This window comes from Bos indicus x Bos taurus, chromosome 5 (assembly GCF_003369695.1).
Source record: "Bos indicus x Bos taurus breed Angus x Brahman F1 hybrid chromosome 5, Bos_hybrid_MaternalHap_v2.0, whole genome shotgun sequence".
NCBI lineage: Eukaryota > Metazoa > Chordata > Mammalia > Artiodactyla > Bovidae > Bos > Bos indicus x Bos taurus.
In genome coordinates, this window is record NC_040080.1 from 19591150 (window position 1) to 19602143 (window position 10994).

Genomic DNA, 10994 nt, shown 5'->3' on the forward strand with positions numbered 1-10994 from the left:
ATCCACCTATCTGACTCCTGAGCACATACCCTGAGACATCTTTTCTTTAGGTATATGTTTTCTCAGTTATTTAATGAGGAGGTTAGACATGAACTTTTGTAAAATTCACAAAAATTAGAATTCTCAGTGTGTGTTCACTTTGTACCACAAAATGTGCATGGAGCCACTATGACAATATATACAGTTAAAATGACAGAGATCTGAAATGGAAATTAAAGACATGGAAGGGGATGTCTAGTCAATTGGAAGAATATATTCCTTTGTTTCTGACAGGTTTTAGTTCTTTTTGGCAGATCCATCTATTTTCTGCAGCACAGTAATCAGAAATACATTGTGTCTTTGATATGTAAACACAGCAGTCTTCTTTAGCATCACCAAAAATGGGTAATCTGTGGAGAAAAAGAAAAGACTCTCTTAGTGTTCATGATTTTCTCACACAATTCTCCTCATCCAGCCAGTATTTTCTGTAACTTTCAGGAAACAACGAGATGCTCAGATATTAAGCATTGGGTAAATAAACAGTCTAATGTCAGAAAGTGAAAAGGAGCTAAAAAGCCTCTGAAAGAGGGGGAAGAGGAGAGTGAAAAGTTGGCTTGAAACTCAACATTCAAAAGCTAAGATTTTAGCATCCAGTTCTATCACTTCATGGCAAATAGCAGGGGGAAAAATGTAAGCAGTGACAGACTTTGTTTGCTTGGACTCCAAAACCTTTGTAGACAATGACTGAAGATGTGAAATTAAAAGACACTTGCTCCTGGGAATGGCTACCCACTCCAGTATTCTTGTCTGGAGACTTCCATTTCCGTGGGTAGAGGAACCTGGAGACATATATCCACAGGGTGGGAAAGAGTCAGACAGGACTGAGGGACTAACACTTTCCCTTTCACTTTTTTTTCACTTGCTCCTTGGAAGGAAAGCTATGACAAACCTAGACAGCATATTCAAAAACAAAGACATCACTTTGCCAGCAAACGTCAATATGGTCAAAGCTATGGCTTTTCCATTACTCATGTACTGATGTGAAATTTATACCATAAAGAGAGTAAGTGCTGAAGAATTGATGCTTTCAAATCGTGGTGCTGGAAAAGATTCTTGAGAGTCCCTTGGATTGCATGCAAATCAAACCAGTCAATCCTAAAAGAAATCAACCCTGAATATTCCTTGGAAGGACTGATGCTCCAATACTTTGACCACCTGATGGGCAATGCCAACTCATTGGAAAAGACCCTGATGCTGGGAAAGACTGAGGCTAAAGGAGAAGGGGGAGGCAGAGGATGAGATGGTTAGATAGCATCGCTGACTCAAATGGACATGAATTTGAGCAAACTGGGAGACACTGGAGGACAGAGGACCCTGGGGAGCTGCAGTCCATGGGGGTTAGAAAGGGTTGGACATAACTTAGCAACTGAACAGTGATAACTACACAGTCAGTCACAAATATAAACTTTTAAAACAAAGCTAACATAAACATCTGGAACTTGCAAGTTCATCTTCACTGGAAGCGAAGCATTCTAAACAGAAATGTCATCATGATATATACAAAATGAAGCTTTGAAAATTGGAAACTGAATCTCCTATTAACATACCACATGAAAAACTTATTGCTTTCATGGAACTTTGATTTTCTTAAATATTTAGGATATAACGACCTAGTATTGGGGGAGGCATTGAGACGATACCTATAGAAGTGTGATCAGGCTTAAACAGAGTATGTGCTCAGGAAATGTAGTAAGTACATAGATAGATACACAGGGTCTGCAGAATTTGAATGTGGACAGAAAAGGAGGCTCAGTTCATGTTGTATGTAGTAGAAAGTTCATTTTTTCCCCATTCCAAACAGTTCACGAGTGTCTGCTGTGATCCATGTTCTATTAGTTCCAAAGATGCAGGAGTGTTGTGGCTCATTGCAGATGTGGTGTGAGAAGCAGTCAAAGAATGGGATGGCAACGCAGAACTGGCGTGCTAGGATGGGATATGCGCAAGACGTTCACCTGCTTGTCCTAAATCGAAAGTGAAGTGGTACAGTGGGCAGGGCTCTATCACAGATTTTCTTTGTTCCTTTTTTCTATTTCTTCATAAAGCCCCTTGGCCCTGAGAAGTCCACCTGATTCCCTCCTAGGGCCTGACAGTCTAGTCACATCAGCATTTCTTTCAAGAGAGTAATAGCAAAAGTGTCTTTTACTATTTTCTCTCTTTCACCTTTCTGGTCCCTTCAACTTTCAAGATAACGTTTTTATGCTCAACTGACCAAGCCCATTTCCAAAAGGCCCTTGGTAACTTCGCAGGCTTACTTTGATCAGATCTCTGCCTAGTTCTTCAGTGTTATCTTCTTTAATCCCCAAAGCAGTCCTGTTAAAAAAATAATTATCACTCTGTTTTACTTTAGTTGAAAACCAGGGTTCAGTTCAGTTCAGTCACTCAGTCCTTTCTGACTCTTTGTGACCCCATGGACTGCAGCACGCCAGGCCTCTTTGTTCATCATCAACTCCCGGAGTTTACTCAAACTCATGTCCGCTGAGTTGGTGATGCCATCCAACCATCTCATACTCTGTCTTCCCCTTCTCCTCCTTCCTTCTATCTTTCCCAGCATCAGGGTCTTTTCAAATGAGTCAGTTCTTCACATCAGGTGGCCAAAATATTGGAGTTTCAGCTTTAGCATCAGTCCTTCCAATGAATATTCAGGACTTATTTCCTTTAGGATGAACTGGTTGTATCTCCTTGCAGTCCAAGGGACTCTCAAGAGTCTTCTCCAACACCGCAGTTCAAAAGCATCAATTCTTCTGCACTCAGCTTTCTTTATAGTCCAACTCTCACATCCATACACGACTACTGGCAAGACCACAGCTTTGACTAGTCGGACCTTTGTTGGTAAAGTAATGTCTCTACTTTATAATATGCTGCCTAGATTAGTGCACTAAATAAAAGCAGTGTCTAACTGCTGCTGTTTTATTATCATATGATACCTTCCAGATTTACCTGATCACAGTATTCATAAAACCATTACTTTAATCTTCAGAATAAAATAGAATGTTCAGTCACATTTAATCTATCAACTATGCCTGTATTTCTTCTCATAAAGACCTCAGAGTTTTCCAATTTTATAATAAACCTTAATAAAATAAACATAATGCCCCAGTAAGAAACATACACACATGTAACCAAAATTAACCTTTTCTAATGACAAAGAAATAAAAGTAAGCTAATATCAGAGTTGCATTTATATGTCAATGAAGTGTAGATAATAAGCCTTGTAAAACAAATAAAAATTCAGAATAGATTTTATTTAACAAAATACATTTGCCTTTTAATATGTTTATTCTAGTCCAGAACACTTTATTTTAAAATAATATTCATTTTAAAGTACTGCACTTAAAATACTGTATTTTAGAATGAGTCAAACAAATCAAAACTTGGTAATTAAACCAACATATCTCAATGTTTGGTAACTTTCCACACAATAAAATATTACTATATTATTACTATATTACTATATTTACTATATTACTAAATTATTACTATACTATATTTATACTATATATAAACTTGCATATGCTCCTGGGTATTAACCTTCCACGTCTTGGTTTTTTGAATGAGAAAAAGAATCGATTTTAACTGTAATTTATACAAATGTCAATAAATCTTTTGCGAACTCAAAAAGCATAACACAATGTCATCTGTTCTGAAAAACTCAACAAAAATTCTTTTCAGAAACTTGGTTGGATGCCTGCACACTTTCACTTTCTAGGGAAAAATAGTGTCCTGCCCTTTGATGTACAAAATAGATGAAGTCCGTTAAAGGTTTGTAATTTAATTTGTAACATCAATCCTAAAACACTCATGGTTATCCTGACCATCTTGCAATAAGAGACTATAGTGAGACAACCAGAAAAAAATGGCAAGGGCTTCCCTAACGACTCAGTGAAGAAGCTACCTGCCAAAGCAGGAGACACAGGTTCGATCCCTAATCTGGGGAGATCCTACATGCTGTGGAACAACTAATCCTGTGCAACACAACTATCATGTCTGTGCTCTAGAGCCCATACACCGCAACTACTGAAGCCCAAGTGCCCTAGAAGAGGTGCTCGGCAAGAGAGAAACTACCACAGTGAAAAGCCCGCACACCACAGCTAGAGAGTAGCCTCCACTCTGAGCAACTAAAGAAAACTCTGAGCAGCAGTGAAGACCCAGCACAGACAAAAATAAATAAATAAAATGTAAGAAAAAGAAATGGCAAATAGCTCAAATTGTGGCTTATGCAGGTTTATAACATCTCCTCAAACAACTCTTTTTCCACACTACTGGTTAAAATAGGCTGCGATATTTATCACAATTTGGCTAGTTCCCAAATATCTGGATTCCACATACTCTGATATGCGCTATATTTTTCTTCTCGTATTTATCGTTCCAGCGTGGCCCACTAAGGTATGTGGTTCCACAGGTTGAAAAGCTATTTAACAATTCTTTGGGTCAATAGCTTCTAGCTAGAAATTTCTTTATTTTTAAATTTTATTCTTTTAAAAACTTCTTTGTGTGTGTCCCTCCCAAAGGAATTGATCTATTCCTTGTCTCTTAAAACTGCGCTGCAGATAAAATATATGTTGTGACAAAGGGTTGGTGTGTTTTCACATATAGAAATTTTTAACCAACTTCAGAATCATTCTTCTTCTCAGGCTATTAACTATAAATCTGTCTTCAATAACAGTTGTAAATTGAATATTCAAATTAGCTTATCTAATACTCACATTTTAGAATTTAAAAAGGATCCATTTACCCACTTCCAGCTCTTCTCTGATAATGTAAAATTTAATCCATTCCAAAACAGAATTCCTTCTTCGTTTATCAGGTTTTGTATGAGTCTCTGTAAATGCAACGGAAGAAATGACTGCATATTGAATCTGTTTATCTGTTACTGGTTTGCATTCTTATGCTCATCCTCTGAAACCCAGTTCAAGTATCACCTCTTCTTTTTTTTTTTTAAATTTTATTTTATTTTTAAAGTTTACAATATTGTATTGGTTTTGCCAAATATCCAAATGAATCCACCACAGGTATACATGTGTTCCCCATCCTGAACCCTCCTCCCTCCTCCCTCCCCATACCATCCCTCTGGGTCGTCCCAGTGCACCAGCCCCAAGCATCCAGTATCATGCATCGAACCTGGACTGGCGACTCGTTTCATACATGATATTCTACAGGTTTCAATGCCATTCTCCCAAATCTTCCCACCCTCTCCCTCTCCCACAGAGTCCATAAGACTGTTCTATACATCAGTGTCTCTTTTGCTGTCTCGTATACAGGGTTATTGTTACCATCTTTCTAAATTCTATATATATGTATTAGTATACTGCTTTGGTGTTTTTCTTTCTGGCTTACTTCACTCTGTATGAGGCCTTTCCTGACTCCCTGTTGGAGTTAATTAATCCTTATTTATGATATTTCTATTTGTTCATTTATATATTAATATATACAAATGTTTATATTTATATTGTATTCATTAAATTATATTTATTTTGTTTACATGTCTATTTAGTCTCTCAGATTGTGAGCTTCTTGAAGTCAAGGTTGATATTTTCATCTGCATAGAACCCTTAAGGCTAAAGCACAAAGATCTTGATGTGGCTAGAAGTCAGTGCTAAGTTGTATTAAAGTATTTTACTTAATTATTTACCAATTCTTCCCAATCTTGAATAAGCAGTAGACTGGATTCTCTTGTGGAACAGTCAGCTAGACTGTCATTCCAAGATTTGGAAGTTTCATGAAGATATAAGCATTTATGTCAGATTTGTTGCCAATGCATTGGGCATGTTAACAGAACTGGTCTCTCTAAAGTAAGAAAGAAGGGGAACAATAAAGTAAGAAAGAGGAAGAAGAAATAAACCCTATGTTTCTAACCTGTCCCCACCCCACTAACACTAACCACGCATGCACTAGTCATCATAAATTCAGGAAAGACTTTGATCATCGCTGTGAGGACAATTATGTATTTAGAATTTAATATAACTGTGAAGCTTTTGAGACCATTGTTCATTCTGCTACTAAGATTTGAAAAATAGTGACCAGTTAAAATAGTAACAGACAGAATAACTTGTTCAAGTCTACATACGCAGATGGTGATAGAGACAAACTCTTTCTAGGATTCCTTAAATTCCTCACCAGTGCTCTTTCTACTCCATGGACAACAATATCAAAATCATCTAAAAAATACACTTGAAACAATACTTGAAAGCAAATAATAATTCATAAGTTAATGGCAAATACCATGGAGAAAAATTAAAAAAACATTCTAATGCTAAATTATATATTTGCCTATTCAGTTCAACTCAGTTACTCAGTCTTGTCCAACTCTGTAAATTCATGGATTGCAGCATGGGGCTTCCTTGTCCATCACCAACTCCCAGAGCTTGCTCAAACTCATGTCCATCGAGTCGGTGATGCCATCCAACCATCTCAACCTCTGTCATCCCCTTCTCCTTCTGCCTTCAATCTTTCCCAGCATCAGTGTCTTTTCCAATGAGTCAGCTCTTTGCATCAGGTGGCCAAAGGATTGGAGCTTCAGCTTCAGCATCAGTCCTTCCAATGAATATTCAGGACTGATTTCCTTTAGGATTGACTGGTTTGATCTCCTTGCAGTCCAAAAGATTCTCAGGAGTCTTCTCCAACACCACAGTTCAAAAACATCAATTCTTCAGCACTCAGCTGTCTTTATGGTCTGAGTCTCACATCCATACAAGACTATTGGAAAAACCATTGCTTTGACTAGACGGACCTCTGTTGGCAAAGTAATGTCTCTGATTTTTAATATGCTGTCTATGTTGGTCACAGTTTTTCTTCCAAGCAGCACATGTCTTTTAATTTCATGGCTATAGTCACAATCTGCAGTGATCTGGGAGCCCTAGAAAATAAAGTCTGTCACTGTTCCCATTTTTTCCCCATCTATTTGCCATGAAGTGATGGGACCAGATGCCATCATCTTCATTTTTTGAATGTTGAATTTTAAGCCCACTTTTTCACTCTCCTCTTTCACTTTCATCAAGAGGCTCTTTAGTTCTTCACTTTTTGCCATAAGGGTGGTGTCATCTGCATATCTAAGATTATTGATATCTCTCCCGGTAATCTTGATTCCAGCTTGTGCTTCATCTAGCCCGGGATTTCACACAAGGTACTCTGCACATAAGTTAAATAAGCAGAGTGACAATATACAGCCTTGATGTACTCCTTTCCCAAATTGGAATCAGCTCATTGTTTTTTGCATTTCTTCTTCTTGGGGATGGGTTATTAACAGGATCTATTGGATAGCATTTTCTAGAAGGATTTCCCAAGTTTCTTAAAATTTCTGTTCTGTACAATGTATATAATAAATGATCACTTTCTGCTGCAGCCACTCATCAATAGTGTATTAAAACACACTACTTAGAAAGTATAAGAACATGATCAATGTCTTAATGATTAATACAATAAATTTAAAGAATTCATTTCACATTTGTGTTTCATTAATTAACTTCAGACCAAAGTTAACTGCTTGACATATTCATTCAAATCACCTAATAGCCCATGTAAATGACTATTTGACTATAGCTTGGTTTTTAACTATTAATTAATTATTGACTATCCTGGCAGGAATATTCATTAGGACAGTATTATCTGGTTAAGATCATAGGCTCTGAATATAGACGACCAAAGTCTCAGTGTCACCTCTTAGGACTTGTATGACTCTGAATGAGTGGCTTAATCTTTCCATGTCTCAGTTTTGTCAAAGGTAAAAGCAGAGTGATAATACTATCTTAATGTATTGGTTATTATTAGCCTTAATTAAGATAAGGCAATCATATCTATCAAATTTTAGCCATTATTCTTAAGAAATTCAAGGCACAAAGTATACCTGTTGTTTCCATCCTCTTTTCTTGGGAATCCACAGTGCTTTTTCCTTTTGATGAGTTTTGTATTAAGGATATCACTGGTAAATAAAGAGAAACTATTTTAAAAGGTTAATGCTAAAAGCTGCAGTGAAGTGGATATGCTATATTTATCACTTCCGGAAATAATTTCAACAAGCTTGAAATGAACAGAAGATAAAAGGAATAGCAATGTAGTAACAGAGAGTCCATTTAGAAGACAATGTAAACAAATACATAATAAGTCAACCCACAGGAACTTTGAGTTACTTGCTTCTACTATAAATAAGACTTTACCTATTTACTTAAACTTTCTTTGTTTGCTTATCAGCCTGCAATGCAGGGGGCTCCGGTTGGATTCCTTGGTCGTGAAGATCCGCTGGAGAAGGGATAGGCTACCTACTCCAGTATTCTTGGCCTTCCCTTGTGGCTCAGCTGGCAAAGAATCCAAGAGTCCCTGCAGAAGGGAAAGGCTACCCATTCCAATATTCTGACCTGGAGAATTCCATGGACTGTATGGTCCATGGGGTTGCAAAGAGTCAGACACGACTACGCGACTTTCACTTTCACATTTTTTACTTGCTTTCAGTAACCTGGTGTTACTTAAACTTTTAAATTGCTTACACTCCTGTTTGCATGCTCCATCTTCAGAATATAGTGCCTATCCTATGTGAGACATTGCCCAGGACAATCTGAAATTTAGTAGGCACTTAAGAAACTATAGGGACTTCCTAAGCCATCCAGTGTTAAGACTTTGCCTTCCAGTGCATGGGGAGTAGGTGTGATCCCTGGTTGGAAAGCTGAGATCCCACATGCGTCTTGGCCGAAAACAAAAAACAAAAACAAACAAAAACCCAGAACATAGGAAGAACAGAAGCAATATTGTAACAAGTTCAATAAACTTTAAAACTGTAAGCTTTACAAAATCTAAATACAAATCAAGTATTTCTGATGAATCAGTTCAGTTCATTTCAGTTGCTCAGTTGTGTCCGACTCTTTGCGACCCCATGAATCGCAGCACGCCAGGCCTCCCTGTCCATCACCAACTCCCGGAGTTCACTCAAACTCATGTCCATCGAGTGGGTGATGCCATCCAGCCATCTCATCCTCTGTTGTCCCCTTCTCCTCCTGCCCCCAATCCCTCCCAGCATCAGGGTCTTTTCCAGTGAGTCAACTCTTTGCATGAGGTGGCCAAAGTATTGGAGTTTCAGCTGTAGCATCAGTCCTTCCAATGAACACCCAGGACTTATCTCCTTTAGGGTGGACTGTTGGACCTCCTTCCACAACACCACAGTTCAAAAGCATCAATTCTTCTGTGCTCAGCTTTCTTTATAGCCCAAATCTCACATCCATACATGACTACTGGAAAAACCATAGCCTTGACTAGATGTACCTTTGTTGGCAAAGTAATATCTCTGCTTTTGAATATGCTTCTAGGTTTGTCATATCTTTCCTTCCACGGAGTAAGAATCTTTTAATTTCATGGCTGCAATCACCATCTGCAGTGATTTTGGAGGCCAAAAATGTAGTCTGACACTGTTTCCCGTTTCCCCATTTATTTGCCATGAAGTGATTGGACCAGATGCCATGATCTTAGTTTTCTGAATTATGAGCTTTAAGGCAACGTTTTCACTCTCCACTTTCACTTTCATCAGAGGCTTTTTAGTTCCTCTTCACTTTCTGCCATAAGGGTGGTGTCATCTGCATATCTGAGGTTATTGATATTAGTGGCTAAGTTGAAACATACTGTAGATTTAAAACATACACACTAGATTTCAAAGATCTAAAACAATCTGTAAAAACAATGTCAAATAGCTCATCAATAATTTTTGTATTACTATGTGTTGAAATCTTTTGGTGCATTACATAAAATATATTTTAAAATAAAAACTGTAAATTATTGGAAATTTTCTTTGTTATTGTCACCCTTTTATCATAATTAAAATTAAAAAAAACATTCTTGGAGCACATGTGAAATCCCTTGCGATGACTCTGAGAACAACTAGGAAGAGAAATATCAGAGGCCAAATGTTTTAGAATGAATATGGGCTGAGCACTATTAGAGCACTGTTTTGTGACTCTTTATATTTCATTGGTCTTCCACTAAGTTTGGGGTAGCCATATTGATGGTACAAGTAGAATAAGTAGAAAAATAAAAATAAGTGATCTTGTACCACTTACCTGAAATTTTCAATGCAATCACAGTAAAGGCAAGAAGAATAATCCCAGCACACCCAAGTTTCAGAGCGAATCTATGCTGACATGGACCCTGACAAACATCTGAGAGATTAAGAAAATATACCAGGTTAACTCAGTTGAGTTCATTTGGTACAAAACGCAAAGGTTGTTTGGATCACATAACAAAGAGCTAGATTTAGGATGAGGGATAGGGGCAGAAAAGATCATTTACCAATCATCTTAAAGTAGGATTCTGAAGACTTCCCTGGTGGTGCAGTGGTTAAGAATTTGCCTGCCAACGCAGGGCACAGAGGTTGGATCTCTGGTCCAGGAAGATTTCACGTGCCACAGCACAACTAAGTCCATGCTCCACAACAAGAGAAGCCACCACAGTGAGAAGCCCATGCATTGCAAGTGAAGAGTAACCCCCCTCACCATAACCAGAGAAAGGCTGCATGCAGCAACAAAGCCCCAGTGCAGCTAAAATAAATAAACAAGAGACCAAGGGGGTGGAAATGACAAATACATATAAAGTTTTCTCTTTTGCACTTAATATCATCTAATACATAATATACTTATTCATTTATATGTATGTCTTCCTAGTAGTATAATATAAACACAAGAATAGAAAATATTTTTTCACTATTTTGTTCACTTACAGTCGCCCCAGCACCAGGGCACATCTGCCTCAGGTGCTTATTTTTGGATGAAAAGATAAACACTAGAGGCATTTTGCCAACACTTATCTACTTTTATAAGAAATTATAAATTAAATAAGTCACAACTCACATCTCTGGTTTTCCCGAATGTCTTTAATATAATCACTATTCCACAGTCCCATAGCCTGAACAGTTCAGCCAAAGAGCTCAGGGGTAGTTTCACAATAATTGTAATACCAGGTCAATGTGCAGAGAAAGAATGTCA

At 37.7% G+C, this 10994-nt stretch overlaps 1 long non-coding RNA gene across 1 annotated transcript; it reads right to left on the bottom strand.

The window, feature by feature from the left end:
• Positions 1–233: 233 nt before the first annotated feature.
• LOC113893626 lies at positions 234–4853 on the bottom strand. Its single transcript, XR_003511318.1, has 2 exons — positions 4743–4853; positions 234–389 (listed from the first exon to the last, which is right to left on the bottom strand). It is a non-coding gene; the product is annotated as an uncharacterized LOC113893626 (long non-coding RNA).
• Positions 4854–10994: the final 6141 nt, after the last annotated feature.